At 43.6% G+C, this 12262-nt stretch overlaps 2 long non-coding RNA genes across 3 annotated transcripts in view; one reads left to right on the top strand and one right to left on the bottom strand.

Moving 5' to 3' along the window:
* The window catches only part of LOC123328548, a 165727-nt gene that overhangs the window by 51651 nt on the left and 101814 nt on the right, over positions 1 to 12262 (top strand). For both annotated transcript variants that reach the window (XR_006543439.2, XR_006543438.2), the window contains exon 2: positions 4639 to 4780. This is a non-coding gene — a long non-coding RNA (uncharacterized LOC123328548). The remainder of the gene's footprint in view (positions 1 to 4638; positions 4781 to 12262) is intronic.
* Positions 1 to 12262, bottom strand: part of LOC123464773 — a 132960-nt gene that overhangs the window by 41639 nt on the left and 79059 nt on the right. The gene's annotated exons all lie outside the window — the stretch shown is intronic.

Raw genomic sequence — 12262 nt, 5'->3', positions numbered from 1 at the left:
CTTCTCTTGCTGCTGATCCTGGAGTCTGTGGCACAGCCAGGAGCCCTGGTGCAGGTCCCACTGGCAATTGTCCTTTGAGCCCAAGACAGGATGGTCCCTGGCCCCTCTCACCATGCTCAGCTAAGGCCGCTCCCCAGTGGAGCCATGAGGAGCCACTGCCCCTGGGCAGCCTGGGCCAGGACAGCATGTGGGGACAGGTTCACTGAGGCCCACAGCTCCCTTCTCCTCTGCATTGCTATAGCCTAAGCCTACACCCAGTTCCTATCACTGAATGAGTTATGTGTCTTTCAAGGAGACAGACTCCTCAGTCATAAAGTCCTTGGAATCCATCTTGCAGCCAGGGGTTGTGATTCCGTCTTTGAGAACTGCTGAACTTGGAGATGTGCCCTCAGCACAAAGGTCTGCTCATCTCCAAACCAAGCCAAGCTCTGACGGCATCTTCGGTCTTGTTCTCAGAGGACCATGTTGCAGTGGTATCGTGCCATGACATCAGCCGTGAATATTGGCTGCAGGCTGTGTTAGGGTGCCACGAGCTGCTATAACAAGCCCCAAGTTCAGTGATTTAACACATTAGAAGTCTACTCACCACTCACATAAGAGTCTAGTGCCTGATTCCTAGTCAGCAAGTGGCTTTTTGTCATGTGGCTGTTTGCCATTGTGTGGCTTTTTCCATCCAAGGACCTGGAAGTCCTCTGCATCTAACTGACGGATGTAGAGAAGTCACATCCTCTTCTTTTTTTATTGCAGTAAATATACATTAAATCTACCATTTAACCTTTTTAAAGTGTATAGTTCAGGGGCAAGTACATGCACATTGCTTTGTAGCCATCACTGCTATCCATCTTCAGAACTTTTTCTCTTTTTTTGGGTACACTTCTGGCATGTGAGATCTTAGTTCCCTGACCAGGGATCAAACCCTTGCCCTTTGCAATGACCATACAGAGTCTTAACCATTGGGCTGCCAGGGAACTCCCTAGAACTTTTCATCTTCCCAAATGGAAACTCTTTCCCCATTAAACACTAGCTCCTCATTTCCTGCTACCCCCCGGCTCCTGGCAACTATCATTCTACTGTCTGTCTCTGTGAATTTGGCTACTCTAAATACCTCATATAAGTGGCGTCTTGTGATATTTGTCCTTTTGTGACTGGATTATTTTGTTTAGCACCATGTCTTCAAGTTTCACCCATGTTGTGGCACCTGTTAGAATTTCCTTCCCTTTGAAGGCTGAATAATATTCCATGGTATGTGTACACCACATTTCGTTTATCCATTCATCTGTTAATGGACACTTGGGTTGTTTTAACCTCTTGGCTTTTCACACCCTCTTCTTAACCATCTTGACATGCAAGTGACATCTGTCATTTGATTCCATTCCTTAGGAGAATCTATTATATGGCCCCACCTACATACATAGGAAGCTGGGAAATGTAATCCCTGGCTGGGCAGCCACTTCCAGAAATAATTCAGCCAGGAAGATGAGGCACGATTTGTTGGTGGACAATTAGCTGTCCCTGCCGTCCCCTGACCTTTGTACTTCCTAGAACCACCATTTACTGTGGTCCAGGAAAAATGTCTTTTTTTTTTTTTTTTCCAGCTTCAGTTCCTAACTGGATGAAGGTTTTGAAGTCTCAGTGTACTTTCAGCAAAAGCTGTAGTAACATTTGTGGAGTCTTTTGCATTTTTCCATGTCCTTTTCATATGGTGTCATTGTTCTGATTCTGTCTCTATTGTTTTCTCACCAGATGATGTTTGTAGAGCTCATTCTGCTACAATAAATCCAATAAGTAGTAATTATTAATCTTTACAGCAACACCAGGTTTGATCATCTTCCCCTTGTGTATAAGTGAACATATTGAGATTTGTTCAAAGTTGTGTGTGCTTAGTCGCTCAGTCGTGTCCAACATTTTGCAAACCCACGCACAAGCCAGGTAGTAAATTGTGACTCCATCTGTCTATCTGTACCTCTTGCTTAGGGAGCCATCCTCATGGATTTGAGAAATAACCCTGATGTCCTTCAAAGGACACTTTGAGCCCCCAAACCAAACTCTGCCCCCAGAACACCCTCCTTGCTCTAGAAATGACAGACTCTCTCCTCTAGTACCCAAACTGAGCCCCCCTGGAGAATGTGGTAAGAAAGGGAGGCGAGATCCTCTCACTCTGGAACCTGACCTGTGCTCCTGGTCCCCAGGAGCTTCCTGGGACCCTTGGAGCAAAAAAACAAAATGTCTTCTGATGCTGCTGCTGCCATGGCAGCAACAACATTCATGAAGCCGCTTCTGTGTCCAGGCCCTGGGGGTGTACACAGGAATAAGAAATGGTTCCTCCCCTCCGAGGAGTGCATTGTTCGACCAGTGAGACAGACATGGGAATGAATGCTGTCATATCATATGACAAGCGATATAGACAAAGTGCTATGGAAATTTGGAAGAGGGAGTCATTAATTTTGCTTTGTTATGGCAAGCTACAGCAAGAAGGTGACATCAGAGTTGGGTGTAGACAATGGAGAGAGGATTGGGGAGAGCTATTTTAGATAGAAGGGACTCAGTGGTGTCAAAGAATATGGTGTATTTGAGGATAAAGAGGAGGCACTGTGAAGGGAAAGCATGAGTCGAGACAGGGTGGGGGAAGACTTAAGGAGATTGGGTGGAGCCAGGGGTAAAGGGCCATCATTCTACAGATGAGGCAAGGAGATTATTAACTGGGGACAAATGCAACCAGAGCCATCTAATACACAGCTTCCTCTGGCTAGGATGAACAATGGGAAATGGAACTAATCACCTGTTTCGTTCCAGTCCCATTCATTCCCACAGGGCAGGCCCACCCCAGCCGTTCTGTATGCCATATGCCATGTAACTGGGTCATTCTGGGCAAAGGCCAGAAAAGAGACTGCCCGAGGACATCAGTACTCCCAAAATGACCCCTCCCCCTCGGCCTGTAGGCGAAGAGGGACTCATGATAGGTTTTTTTCTTCCTAGTTGGCTTATAGGGGAGGATTAAGCTGAATCCCAAGTTGGTTATCTCAAAGCTAGGGTCTCTATCTGTTACCTGCAAAGACAGAATTGAAGCATGGGGGTGCCAGGAACACTGTGGCTTCTCTCCTGTCCCATGGTTGAGCATGAAGGAGGTGGAGAGAGAAGGGAAAGAAGGTGGTGTCAGAACCAGTTCACCATCACGCAGGTACTCACCAGCCCCTCACTCATACTTTCCCACCCCTTTACATCAGGATGGGATTCCCAGACTTCTAAGTAATTTATAATTAGAAGTGGAAAGCCAAGGGATTCTGTGTTAACAGTGAACCTGTGGTGAGAAATCAAACCCTGAAGGTGGCAGCTGCCCTGCCCAAGAAGCCAAAGCCCTTCTCTCATGGAGGCTGTGGGCCAGCAACGCTTTACTGAGAAACCTGTGCCAACCTTGAGGGTACAGTGATGAAGGGGGCATTCTTCCTGCCTTCAAGGACTTCACAGTCTGGTGGCAAAGGCAGGCAGGTACACAGTTCCCAGCATCTTAGGTGTCATGCATTGTGTAAACTGTGATGAATTCTATCTAATCTCTTCAAATGAAACATCTAATCAAGATACTGGGTAATCTGGCCTCTCCTTCTGCAAACTTGCCCTCAGTGGGATCCATTTCCAATATTATGAAAGACATACTGTATCATCATTCGCTAATCATAAATGACACCATGAAAATGATATAAAAATCTATTCAGAAAAACAATTCAAATTTTCTCATCAACATATATTATTCTATGGCAAAGGCTCTAATTAGTTATTTTATTTTCCTCTCAATTTTGTTCTAGTCTTCCAATGACTTTGTACAGCAAAGTTCTGGATTCCTTAATTCCTCTGAACTCTGCCAGGTCTGGGGCTGTTTTGGTGTTCAACAATGGGGCAGCTGAAACATTCAAAATTCAAGGCAGGGCCCACAATTGGGTTTTATAAGAAACCATGAGCCTAAGCTGGTTAACGTACCTTAGCAGAGCAGATTTTTTAAAGATCCAGGATCTATTTTGAAGGAGTGGAATTGAGGAAGTTAAGAAATGACTCTTGAGAGTCCTTTGGACAGCAAGGAGATCAAACTAGTCAATACTAAAGGAAATCAACCCTGAATATTCATTGGAGGGACTGATGCTGAAGCTGAAGCTACAATACTTCGGCCACCTGACAGGAAGAGCCGACTCATTGTAAAAGACCCGATGCTGGGAAAGATTGAGGGCAGAAGGAGAAGGGGTTGACAGAGGATGAGATGGTTGGATGGATGGCATCATTGACTCAATGGACATGAGTTTGAGCAAACTCCAGAGACACTGAAAGACAGGGAAGCCTGGTGTGCTGCATGCAGTCCATGGGGTTGGCAAAGAGTCGGACATGACTTAGTGATTAAGCAACAAGAAATGACAATGATAAGGATAAAAGGATCTTTGGATGAAAGTTATAGGAATATGAGTTTGAGCTCAAAACAAGGAAAAATTTATCATAGTTGGAACTGTCCAAGACTGGTGGAGGTAAAGGGTGTTTGTTGACAGAGGCCAAGCAGAGGGATGATGACAGTCAGAGGGTCTTATACTGGGAGGGAGGTTGAATGAGATAAACTCTACAGCCATTTGTGCTGAACTTGAGTCTTCACTCTGCTTTCAGCTGATGGAACAAACCTGGCCTAGCAACATCACCTTTCCTGGACTCCATTTTATCATTGCTGAGTTGTATAGAGGGAGCAATGGTCAGAGCCCTTACTGGCCACTGTGCGTGAACCCCAGACCATTAGCCCTGGGTCTCAAAGGTAAGTGAGCATAGTCTTGGGACCTCTGGATCCTCAGGTCCATCTGATGACTTGGAAGTTCCTTTAATCTTCCACACTGGAGACCAGCCAGGCTGGTTTGTCTTGTTCTAATTATTATTTAGATGACTGTTTGGCTCATTCCTAGGCAAGGTTTAAATCAAGTCAGACCTGTTAATTGAATCAAAGTTATATAATCATATTTGGGCATTTAAGTGCAAACCAATTATTTTGAGCCCGAGCATCTTATGCACAAGGAAGGAGTTCTGTTAAGTGTCGGGAATGTATGCTAATACATGAAGCCTAACCCCTAAAGTGGAGGGTGGAACATGCCAGGGCACTCCTGTTTCGATGAGGTTGTTGTAATAGTTATTGCTCTGGGCACGTTCTGGGAGGATGCTGGAAACGTCTCAAACAAATATGACATTGACATTACCCCAGTTTGTCAAACCCAAATACACTTGGAACATGTCTTTCTGTAGCATTTGGCCTGGCTTATAAATGCATTATCAAAATCTGTAAGAGGTGTTGCCAGCAGCCTTCCCTTGGCCTTTCTGGTCATCAGTATTCCTTCCTCTCCTGACATATATATGCCATAGGCATATATCTGTTAGGCGTTTCATTTTTTCACTTGGGCCTCTTTCTGGTTTCCAGTCTCAGTCTACAAGCCTCCAAACCTTGCAGTCCTCAAATACTAGCCTCCTCTGCAAAGAGAGAGAAAAATAGGGAGGAGTAAATAAGGAAGTAATTGGTGAGTTGATGGGACGGACTAGTGACATAAACCAACCCATCAGGGAGAAGATGCCAGACTCAAGATTGAAGTGTTTGCCCCTAAATGCTCTAAGGTGGGAATATAAACTGATACAGCCACTATGGAGAACAGTATGGAGATTCCTTAAAAAAAAAAAACAAACTAGGAATAAAACTACCATATGACCCAGCAATCCCATTACTGGGCATACACCCTGCAAAAACCATAATTCAAAAAGACACATGTACCCCAATGTTCAGGCTTCCCCAGTGGCTCAGTGGTAAAGAACCTGCCTGCCAGTGCAGGAGATGCAGGAGACGTGGGTTCAATCCCTGGGATGGGAAGATCCACTGGAGGAGGGCATGGCAACTCACTCCAGTATTCTTGCTGGGAAAATCCCATGGACAAAAGAGCCTGACATGCTACAATGCATAGGGTCACCAAGAGTCGGACATGACTGACGTGACTGAGCACCGGCACACCCCGCTGTTCACTGTAACACTGTTTACAAGAGCCAGGACATGGAAGCAACCTAGATATCCACTGACAGATGTGGTACATAGATACAATGGGATGTTACTTGCCATAAAAAGGAACAAATATGAGTCAGTTGAAGTGAAGTGGCTGAACCTAGATCCTGTTATGCAGAGTGAAGTGAGTCAGAAAGAGAAAAACAAATATTGTATATTAATGCATATATCTAGATATATAGTACTGAAGAACCTGTTTGCAAGGCAGGAAATAGAGAAAGGACATAGAAAACAGTCTCCTGGACACAGTGGGGGAAGGAGAGGGTGGGATGAATTGAGAGAGTAGCATTGAAACATACACATTGCAATATGTAAAATGGATAGCTAGTGGCAGGTTGCCGTATAACCCAGGGACCTCAACCCGATGCTCTGTGACAACCTAGAGAGCTGGGATGGGGTGGGAGTTGGGAGGGAGGTTCAAGACAGGGGACATATGTATACTGACATCTGATTCACATTGTTGTAAGGCGGAAGCTAACACAACATTGTAAAGCAATTATCCTCCAATTAAAAATAAATAATTTTTAAAGAAAAGCACTCATCCAGGCCTCGCAACCTCAAGGGGGCCTCTAGCCCGGAGGTTCCCTGTACATTCTTCACTCCGCACTTGGAGAGAGAGGTACCAGATGCCCATTTTCTGCCCGGTGTTAAGAACTGAGCTGGCAGGCTTTGCCAAGATAACTCAGCCTGAGAAACAATCAGATGTCATTGCTGGAGATGGTGTGCTCGCAGAGGAAGAGGCATTTTCTGCCCTCACATTTTGTCTGTGTCTCTAACACAAAAGCATCAGGTGCTTCTGAAGAGAAGCATTCTGGGGAGAGTTTCATCTTCACCACTGTCCTAATTAGGGAGCCCTCCAGCCTAGGAGGGAGAAGGCAATGGCACCCCACTCCAGGACTGTTGCCCGGAAAATCCCATGGATGGAGGAGCCTGGTGGGCTGCAGTCCATGGGGTCACTAAGAGTCAGACATGACTGAGTGACTTCACTTTCACTTTCCACTTTCATGCATTGGAGAAGGAAGTGGCAACCCACTCCAGTGTTCTTGCCTGGAGAATCCCATGGACGGAGAAGCCTGGTAGGCTGCAGTCCATGGGGTCGCACAGAGTCGGACACAATTGAAGCGACTTGGCACTCAGCCTAGGAATTGCAAAAGCCAAGGAGGTACTGCTCACTAGAGGGGGGGACCTTGCTGCAGTTTTCATTGTAAACACACGGCTGAAGTGTGTCACACATGGGCAGGCATGCTGGTGTGTCCAAAATCAGCCACTAGCCAGAGAACAGGGACTTTCAGCAAGACCAAATGGAACAGCAGCTGATTTTTTTCAAATAGGCTTCATTAGACCCAAAGAGGACTAACCCTCACCCTGACTTTGGATTCCACCTTTCTTGCCAGGAATTATATTAAATGATTCTATCTGGAACTGAAGGCCTTGATAGACTTTGATGTGGCTTTGGAGTCTTTTGAGAGTCAGCTGTCAGGACTCAGCCATTCAGACCACTCACAAGTCCCCAGGGCACCTATGACACAGGCAAGCCATGGCATCTGGCAAGACAATTAACTTTAGGCAGGAAGGTAGGTGTCAGCTTGTCAGAGAAGATCTGAGCAAACATTCCAAGCAAACCCTTCCACATAGGGAGCTCAGTCCCTAAGAAAGAGTCAAGATAAGGGCGACCATCTCGCCTCTAAGAGAGCAGAGCAGGGCAAAGGCCACACCCACCGTGTGCTGAGCTCAGGGAAGAAGAGGCTCAACTGGACCCTGCTCAGTCCCTTGAGGGACTTTCAATGAGAAACAGGTAAGAACACCATCCCTGCCCTGTGCTCTGGGATGGTGGCTGAGAGCCCTCAGGATTCTACAGAGCTGCAAGGTAGCCTACATGTTGCTTGTTGTTCAGTTGCTATTTTGTGTCTGACTCTCTGCGACCCCATGGACTGCAGCACAGGCTTCCTCGTCCTTCACCCGGAGTTTGCTCAAACTCATGTCCATCCAACCATCTCATCCTCTGTGTTGCTTGGCTGAAGGATAATGGATTCAGGCCCAGGTTTAATTGCATCACTCATGCAGAGGGCTCTGATCAGGAGTTATTTTCAGATGACATAGATCCCCACGAGGCACTTGCCTCCTGCCTGTGACACTTTCAAGAGTGACTCTTGCCACATGACTGTAGTGACTACTAGAGCTTTTCTCCAGGGATGTCACTGAGAATTCCAAACTTCTCCGAAAGGAAGAGGGGTGACTACAAATACAGACTTCCCAGTGTATCTCACTTCTTAAACTCCTGCATTTGTGGGCATAAAAAGAAAGCTTAGAATGATGAGTACAGGGAACTTGAAAAGAAAAATGCTTTTCAAGTTATGAAATCTGGTTTTTGTTATTACTCATTCAGAATATATCGTGCAGCTTGAGTTTCTAAAACAGGAGGTGACCAGATTCAAAATTCAAGGTATTTAAGCAGTGGTTTGGGAGCAGGTGTTTTAAGGAAGCTTAGAGGAAAGAATTGGGGCCATAGGTTGGTGGTCACTTTAATGAAACCTGTTTGAAGTGCACTCAGCAGTGCTCTGAGCACTCAGCAGTACTCTGAGCACTCAGCTGTGCTCAGCAGTGCTCTGAGGTCCCGGGTTTCATATAAGATAATCATAATTTCTCCTTTTAAGGAAAATTGAGTCTTATTTCTTAATCCTATCCATCCTTCAAGATCCAGCTCAAATGCCACCTCCCTCCATAAGCCTTCCATGATTGAGCCCAGGTGGAATTTCCTTTTCACGCCACTCTCACGGTACTTTATCCTCACCTCTCTGATAACTACTTTCAATTTTCTATGAAGCAAGTTACATACTTGTTTATATTCACATATTTAAAAAGACTGAAATCTTACAGACTATGTTCTTTGACCACAATGGAATGAACTTAAACTGAATAAAATACCTAGATAATTATAAATATTTGAATATTAAATAATATTTAATACTTATTGACTATGCCAAAGCCTTTGACTGTGTGGATCACAATAAACTGTGGAAAATTCTTTAAGAGATGGGAATACCAGGCCACCTGACCTGCCTCTTGAGAAATTTGTATGCAGGTCAGGAAGCAACAGTTAGAACTGGACATGGAACAACAGACTGGTTCCAAATAGGAAAAGGAGTACGTCAAGGCTGTATATTGTCACCCTGTTTAAACTTATATGCAGAGTACATCATGAGAAACGCTGGACTGGAAGAAACACAAGCTGGAATCAAGATTGCCGGGAGAAATAGCAATAACCTCAGATATGCAGATGACACCACCCTTATGGCAGAAAGTGAAGAGGAACTAAAAAGCCTCTTGATGAAAGTGAAAGAGGAGAGTGAAAAAGTTGGCTTAAAGCTCAACATTCAGAAAACGAAGATCATGGCATCCGGTCCCATCACTTCATGGCAAATAGATGGGGAAACAGTGGAAACAGTGTCAGACTTTATGTTTTTGGGCTCCAAAATCACTGCAGATGGTGACTGCAGCCATGAAATTAAAAGACGCTTATTCCTTGGAAGGAAAGTTATGACCAACCTAGATAGCATATTGAAAGCAGAGACATTACTTTGCCAACAAAGGTCCGTCTAGTCAAGGCTATGGTTTTTCCAGTGGTCATGTATGGATGTGAGAGTTGGACTGTGAAGAAGGCTGAGCGCAGAAGAATTGATGCTTTTGAACTGTGGTGTTGGAGAAGACTCTTGAGAGTCCCTTGGACTGCAAGGAGATCCAACCAGTCCATTCTGAAGGAGATCAGCCCTGGGATTTCTTTGGAAGGAATGATGCTAAAGCTGAAACTCCAGTACTTTGGCCACCTCATGCGAAGAGTTGATTCATTGGAAAAGACTCTGATGCTGGGAGGGATTGGGGGCAGGAGGAGAAGGGGACGACATCCAGGATGAGATGGCTGGATGGCATCAGTGACTCGATGGACGTGAGTGTGGGTGAACTCCGGGAGTTGGTGATGGACAGGGAGGCCTGGCGTGCTGCAGTTCATGGGGTCGCAAAGAGTCAGGCACGACTGAGTGACTGAACTGAACTGAACTGAGTACTTCTAAATAAATATGGATTAAAGAAGCTACTTTAAGAGCAATTAGAAAATATTTAAGTGGAATGATAAAAAGTCAATATTACATTTCCATTTATAAAATTTATAGGGTACAGCACTTAGAGAGAAATCAATAGCACCAACCTGATCATATTAGAAAAGAAAAAAGGTTTAAAATTAATTATCCAAATTTCCACTTGAAAAAGAAAAATAAGGAAATTAAGCCCAAGGAAAGAAAAAACAATAAATATAAAATAGAAATCAGTATATCAGAAAACAAACTGTAGGGATTTTTAACAAACTTGAAAACTGGTTGTTTGAAGTTTCATAAAATTTATAAACCCATAGTAAGACTGATCAGTTAAAAAAAGAGAGAGAAAATTCAAGTTACCAATATATGGGATGGAAGAAGGACCAATCCTACAGGCATTATAATGGTAATAGGGGAATACTATGAACAGCTTTATGCCAGTAAGGTTGATAACTAAGTGAGATGAACTTTCTTTGAAAAATACAACTTACCAAAATTGACCAAGAATAAACAGAAGATCTAAATAATCTATATTTTATAAAGAAATTTAATTCATTATCAGAAGCTTGCCACAAAGAAAAGTGAAGTCGCTCAGTTGTGTCTGACTCTTTGCGACCCCATGGACTGTAGCCTATGAGGCTCCTCCATCCATGGACTTTTCCAGGCAAGAGTACTGGAGTGGGTTGTCATTTCCTTCTGCAGGGTATCTTCCCCACCCGTGGACAGAACCCGGGTCTCCAGCATTGCAAACAGATGCTTTTACCATCTGAGCTACCAGGGAAGCTCCCTATGCCTAGATGATTTCACTTGTGAATTACATTCATTTAAGGAGAAAAATAGTATAAATCATGCACAAACTGTTTCAAAAAGAGAGAAGGGAAAGTTTTAAAATTCATTTTAGGAGATATGCATAACCCTGATATCAAGACCTGACAAGACATCTAAGGAAATGAAGTGACAGACCAATATACCTGTGAATATAGACACAGAAATCCTCAACAAAATATAAGCAAATGAAATTCAGCAATACATAATAATAATAATGCGTTGTGACCAAGTGGAATTTATCCTGCAAATATATACAAAATGCACAAAACCCCTCTTTTGTAAGTTTTATTTGAACTTTTAAATGTTATGGACATATTTCATTATATTGGTTTCTAGCATCTGTTAAGAATAAATCATAGGAGTACATAAAGCCTCTTTTACTATTTTTGTAATTTCTAATCTATAGTTATTTAAGAGGGCTTCTATGATAGCTCAGAGTAAAACACCAAACTAATAAAAAATTAGTTCAAGAACAATCAAGTTCAAGAACACCATAACAAATCTTTATTGTGAACCTGTCGTTGAATGAAATATCACATTTCTTGTGACATCAACTCTACTCCAAAATTTAGAAACCATTTAAATATGGGTTTGAAACATACATACTGAACAATACTTATACATGTATGAAATAGAATTGTTTTCCCAAAACATGTTCTTTTTCATTATTTCCCACATCGAATCCTAGTTTTTAAATGGCTTTTAGTTTCAAGTGTTCTATCTTTATAAAATAAAATCTGAAAATTTAATATTTTATTTCTTGTTGAAAAATAATTTTCTAGCCATGACTTAGAGAGGGGGAAAGTGAATGCAGGTCCAGCCTGCTGACTTTCATAGCAGAGGCTCCAGGACAGCAATCTCCCACCCCATATTCCCCTCTGAACTGGCCCCCTGAAGAGGTGAGAGTAGTTTGTGGAGGCATCTCTGTGATCTGGTGTTGGTAGAGTTGGGGGAGATGGGAATGGGCCCTGTATTTGTGGTTAAGGAGTTGGATGTCGTACTCCAGGCAAAAGAGAGTCACTAAGGCTTTTAACAGGGAGAAACACCATTAATCTCTGTGTAGCAGGGTACCATATTTCATCCAGTCTAAGGTACTTGATTATGTAAACCACCATTATTATAAGTACCTCTAAGAGGGACTTCCCTGGTTGGGTTAGTGGTTAAGAATCTGCCTTGCAATGCAGGGGATGTGGTCAGGGAACTAAGATCCCACATTCCACAAGCCACAGGCAACCAAGCCTTTTGCTGCTGAACCCTCATGCCGCAACTAGAGAGTCTGGGTGCCATA

This window comes from Bubalus bubalis, chromosome 12 (assembly GCF_019923935.1).
Source record: "Bubalus bubalis isolate 160015118507 breed Murrah chromosome 12, NDDB_SH_1, whole genome shotgun sequence".
Taxonomy (NCBI): Eukaryota; Metazoa; Chordata; class Mammalia; order Artiodactyla; family Bovidae; genus Bubalus; species Bubalus bubalis.
This window is presented reverse-complemented; position numbering and strand designations above follow the sequence as displayed.